We start from the raw sequence: 5635 nt of genomic DNA, 5'->3' as shown, positions 1-5635 counted from the left end.
GTAGTCAGGTGTGCTTGGCCGTCTGTGATGTGGCAGAGCAGCAAACTGTAGCAGCTTGCAGTGTTTCTCTCACAGAAATAGACAGCATTCAAGCTCGCCGTCCCTCACTTGCAATTCCGTGGTCAAACCAGCCGCCGCTGAAGTTGGAGACAGACACCGGCAGAGCAGACGTAGCAACGTCGCTTGCAAAACAATGTCTAATTTTTAAAATAAAATGAGCTGGTTTGACCATGGAGATGCAAGAAATATCCATTAGTCCTCACAGGACCTTCTTCCTATATTTATTTTCTTGCTCCCGCCCCAGATACATCTGACCATAAGATAAGAGGAGTGAATGTTCTTGCGTGATTTGTAATGACGCATTTTGGTACACTTGGGTTTTTCCAGGTCTGAAACAACACTGAACCAAGGAGATATCGCTCCAAGTTTATAAACTCATTAACTTTATTCGGTCCAAAGCAAATGAACTATAGGTATGGACACGCCCTAAATAATCCTAACTAAAAAGGTCCTCTGCACACTGTTAAATCAACAAGGAGCATCCCAGTGAGACTCCCTTATGTGGTGGGGTTTGTCAATGTCGACTTTAAAGCTTGGAACGCTGCCCCTAATGCTGTGTTCAAACTAAACACGAAGCAAAAAGATTTTCATGATAAGATTACATACAAAGTCAACGTTAAGACGCGAATGACACTGATTTTCCTAAAGTCATATAATATCAAACAAATACAAAGCAGTACTTTGAAACTGGGCAAAACAACCAGCATTACTTTATTTAAAACAACTATGTATTTAAGACGAGTGAAAAGGAGGTGTAGAGGGTTGTGGGTGGCTGGCGTGAGACCAGTGGAGGTGTCGGTAAGAACAGTTCTTGTCCAATCACTTTCGATTCCACAATTCCTTTATTCCAAGCATTATCAAGAAGACACGTTACAGGTTTGTATGGTTACGTGTTTGGGTGTGTGGTTTCTGAGGGGGAAGGATATGGAATATAGTTAGTATCACAAAGGCACAAACAAGGCCACAATAAACATACATACATACATATCTGCTCTGTTATTAACCTAATGAATAGAACTACTCCAATGCACATATCTTAGGTAACTCAAAACAAGCAATGTAAACTTATTTACTTGCAACTGTTCAATATACAGCACCTTTGAACAGCACAAACAGGAATACAGGAGAGGCACTCGCCTTATAATGACATTAGCACTTTCTTTCAGAGTATGCCAGGTAAAATTATGGAACTTACATAGAGCAATAACGCCCACAAGGCAGGAAACACAGCATGTCCAGCATCAAAGATCCTCCATGTGGTTTTGAACAAAGGAAGGGCTGTGTGCACAGGTGCTGCCTATTTGAGTCTGTGGCTGATTGAGGCAGATTGATTGCAGGTGTGGTAAACTACAGATGGAACTGAGTGGCAAAGTATAGTGGGCGTGGCAACTGCAGGACAGAGATGGAATCTTCCAAACAACCGCCCCCAAATTTGCTTTGCAAATTTGTTAGAGTAGAAGTTCATGGGGTTTCAGGTAGGGCAGGGAGTGGGATGAGGCAGGCAACTGGTCTTGTGTACAGTTTATCCCCCACTTTGACATCTGCAACCCTACAATGGCCATCCTTGCCAGGATGGAGGGACATCACTCTACCTACTGGCCAGAGGGATCGGGGGAGCTGAGGGTCGATAATGAGGACAACAGTGTTTGGTTGGAGGTCAGGATTATCAGTGCGCCATTTCTGTCTAGACTGGAGAGAGGGAAGATCATGCCGCCCCATGAGCAACAGGTTGGGGGTCACAGCTTCGCCGTAACCTTCCGCCTACTCGAATGAGACCTGATGCTGGATCCAGTTCTGGAGCAAGGGAGAGGAGACGACCAACATTTGGAAGGGGTTTGTGGTTCTGAAGGCATGCCAGATCATCCCGAAAAGAATCCAGCTGGGCCTGTCTTAGGATGGCGATTTCTGCATCAAGGTAGGCTTCTGCCGATTGTGTTGTAGGGGGCTCTGCCACCCCATGATGGGAGGCAACAGTGGAGTGGAGGAGATCCTGAAAGGTAATAAACTGGGTGGGGTCAGGAATGGAAGGGTTTAGGCCAAGGAATATGCCACCACAGAAACTGGGCTTGCGTAGCTCTACAGGATCTTTGGACTTATCTATTGTGGGGCTAGTTGGCCACAGGTTAGGTGGTTGCAGGAGGCAGGCAGGTCCTTTGTTCCACCTGCAGGGCTTACTTAGGTCAGACAGCTAGATCCCTCTAGTCAGATCATCAGCTGGCTTGTTCTGGGAATCCACATAGTGCCATTCCTGGCCTTTAGCTAGTTCCTGGATTTCAGCCACCCTGGTTCCAACAAAGACCTTATAGCGGCATGAGTCTGAGAGAAGCCAATAGAGGACGGTGATAGAATCACTCCATAAAGTAGCCTGCTTGACGTTGAGGGTGAGCTCTGTTTGGAGGAGGTTGAATATTTGAGCTCCAATGAGGACTGCACACAGTTCAAGTCGAGGAATAGATAGATAGCCGTTTTTTGGGTGCAACACGGGACCTCGCCATTAGGAAGGTCACATCCACATACTGACCATCATTGGTGCGCATGTAGGCGACTGCACCATAAGATTGCTCTGACGCATCACAGAAGATGTGCAGGTCTTGGATGGCTGAGAGGGGATCAACTTTCTGAGGGGTGAGACAACGGGGCAGTACTATGGTGGAGAGATTAGAGAGTTCTCCTTCCCAGGAAAGCGAGGCTTCTAGGATGTTGTGGGGAAGGTTTGGGTCATCCCATTCTCTTGCCTTTGCCCAAAGGTGCTGGACTATGATCTTAGCTCTTGTGTAGGGGAGGATATAGCCAAGAGGATCGTACTGGCTCGCAAGAACCCTGTAGATGTGACGCATAGTTGGAATAGTCACTTCAATGTCTCTGTGCCTGTATTTCAGGGTGTCTGTCTGGCAATTCCAGTGGAGGCCTAACGTCAACTCCATGGGATCCAGGAAAGGATGGTGTGACAGCCAGAGCTCTGCCTGGTCTGACCTGGCATCGTGAGGGAGGTTACAGATGACTTTGCGGTCATTACTGGCCCATTGCCTGATCTCAAAGCCACCAGAGGAGAGGGTTGTGCGCATGCAGTGAAGGAGGTCCTTAGCTTCCTCTGATGTGGGGAGACTTTGAAGGCAGTTATTCACATAGAAACAATGCTGTATGGACTGGGTAACACTCATCTACCTGCGCATCCTTGGCGATCCTCTGGAGGGCATAAATGGCACAGCATGGGCTAGCGGTGGTGCCAAATGGGATGACTTGCCATTCATACACAGTTGGAGGAGAGCTACTGTCCAGGTCACTCCAGAGGAACCGCAGAAGGGGTTTATCTCGGGGTAGCAGGCGCACTTGGTGGAACATGGATTTAACATCTCCACTGATGGCAATCTTGTGCTGCCTGAAACAGAGGAGGACTCCAAGAAGGGAAGGCCAAAGGGTTGGACCAGGGAGCAGCTGTGTATTCAGGCATTGATTTTGATAGGAAAAGGAACAAATCAAACACAATGCGGTCCTTTCCATTATGACGCACCATGTGGTGAGGTATGTACCAAGACTCAGGAGCATCTGCCATTTCTTCAGATGGGGATAACTTCTTGACATACCCAGAATCCACTAACTTCTGGATTTCTTTAGTATAGGTCTCCGCCTGTGGGGGGGTTCTCGAGCAGTCGTCGTTCACAGCTGCAAAGACGGGACATAACTGCTTCCTTAGGGTCCTTCAGGGGGGGCCAGGGATCTGCTCGGAGGAGAGGTGTGGCATACTGTAGGACACCATCAAAAGGAATACGGATGGTTTGAGTCTCCAGCTGTCGAATCGCATCTTGGTCCTGTTTAGAGCGGGCAACCGATTTTGTGTTCCTCGGGGTTAACGTGTCCAGCTGCCACAATTTCTGCACATTGTGGTGGATGTCATCAGGTGGGCATTTGAAGGACACATAGTGGCACTTGGTGGAGAGAGAGCTAACAATATCTCTAGCAGGGCCTTGTAACATCCAGCCAAGACGGGTTTTGATTGCTGCAGGGGCTCCGGGGGGGCTTGACTTCACAGGCAATGTTGGAGTGATCAGATGAGTATGATCTGCTCCTATGAGTAGAAGGGGGCTTACATTATCATGCTGCTTCAGAGGAATCTGCCTGAGATGAGTGTAGCGTTGTTTGAGGGCTTTCACAGGGTGCGAATGTTCGGACAAGGAAAGCTGATCAGCCGTGAAGGTGTGCCTAATGGCATAGGATTTCTCTGGATGGGCCTTTGGGATGAGGGTAAAGGAGACTGTAGCACCATTAAGAGTCTGGACATCCTGTCTCAGTCTTCAGCTTTAGGCTCTCAGGCTCCCCTACCAATTGGAGTTTCTGGGTGGCAGGATACAGGAGGATCGTACGCTCCGACCCATCATCCAATATGGCCAAGGATTTGTTTCCATTGCACAGGGTCACCTCAACTACCTTCAGCAGCACTTTATTGCAATCACTAGGATGGTCTAGGTAGAAATTCTGCAATTGCCTCTGGTGGATGTTGCATAGGATCTGAAGATGTTTCCCATTGCACTGATTGCAGCGTCCCTTCAGATCACATTGGTTTTCAAAGTGGTCTCGTGCACATCGCCAGCAGCGTTTCTGCCCTTTGATCCAATTGGTTCTCTGATCTTCAGTGAGCTGGAGGAAGTCATCGCATTTACTGACATGATGTTCAGGGCAGTTACAGTAAGCACACACTCGACCACGTGTGGACAAGGTGGTGGGGGAGGCTGCCTAGATCTAGTAGGGGCAATCTGGACTTTAGGGGAGATCACTTGGGAAGGACTGTCTGCCTGAAGGGGGAGCTAACTGGCTTGGAGGGGCCACAAGACCAAAGTGGTGTAGCTGAACATTGCGGGGCTGGTACGCTGGCTGGGAAGAGCGGGCCATAGCTCCAGGCAAAGGTTGAGGAGGCAACGTGTAGGCTGGGAGCAAGGGGTTAGGTAAGACTGGGTCTTGACTGGTGGCAGGAAGCTGACTAGGAGCAGGAGGATTTGTTTGCTGCCAGGACTGAGCCAGGGGCTGAATCAACGGGGCACGGCTTACAGGAGGGGGACAAGAGCTGCTGCCGGGGAGGGGGGGAAGGAGCGGGCCTATGGTTACTTGTGGTAGCCTGAGGTGGCATTGCAGCATGCTGGGCTTGCATCTGAGGGCCAAGATTACAAGGGCGAAGGGATGGGGATGAATGAGACCCTGAGGAATGGCCACTACCAAGCATGCAGCGCTGGATTAGGCTACCTTGATTTCTTACTTCTATTAGTAACTGCTGTAAGAGCTCAGTTTGAGGGTCAGGAATCGGGGCTACATGAGAGTCAGGTGCTGGTGCTCTCCCAGAGGAGACGGATGAGGGAGGGTCTATCGCTGGCTCCGGCTCTTCTACTCGCTGGGTTGTTGAGGTGGATCTTCATCCTCCTCATACTCATGCTGTGGTTGGTACTGAGGTCCAACACCACAGATGTCGTCAGAGGGAAGAGGTTGAGACGCTGTTGCTTCAGCAGCGAGATGCCGTGACCGCTGACCATATTCCATGACGTAGTCATCGTAGCGAACAGGACGTGGGGCTTGGCGGTCCAGTCAC

General features: G+C 49.4%; 1 long non-coding RNA gene across 1 annotated transcript; it reads right to left on the bottom strand.

Annotated features, from left to right (window-relative positions):
• Window positions 1-737: 737 nt before the first annotated feature.
• Window positions 738-1445, bottom strand: LOC114548864 (uncharacterized). The gene is made up of 2 exons (XR_003691441.1): window positions 1256-1445; window positions 738-969 (listed from the first exon to the last, which is right to left on the bottom strand). It is a non-coding gene; the product is annotated as an uncharacterized LOC114548864 (long non-coding RNA).
• Window positions 1446-5635: the final 4190 nt, after the last annotated feature.

The sequence above is a fragment of the Perca flavescens genome, chromosome 2 (genome assembly GCF_004354835.1).
Source record: "Perca flavescens isolate YP-PL-M2 chromosome 2, PFLA_1.0, whole genome shotgun sequence".
In the NCBI taxonomy this organism is placed as follows: domain Eukaryota; kingdom Metazoa; phylum Chordata; class Actinopteri; order Perciformes; family Percidae; genus Perca; species Perca flavescens.
This window is presented reverse-complemented; position numbering and strand designations above follow the sequence as displayed.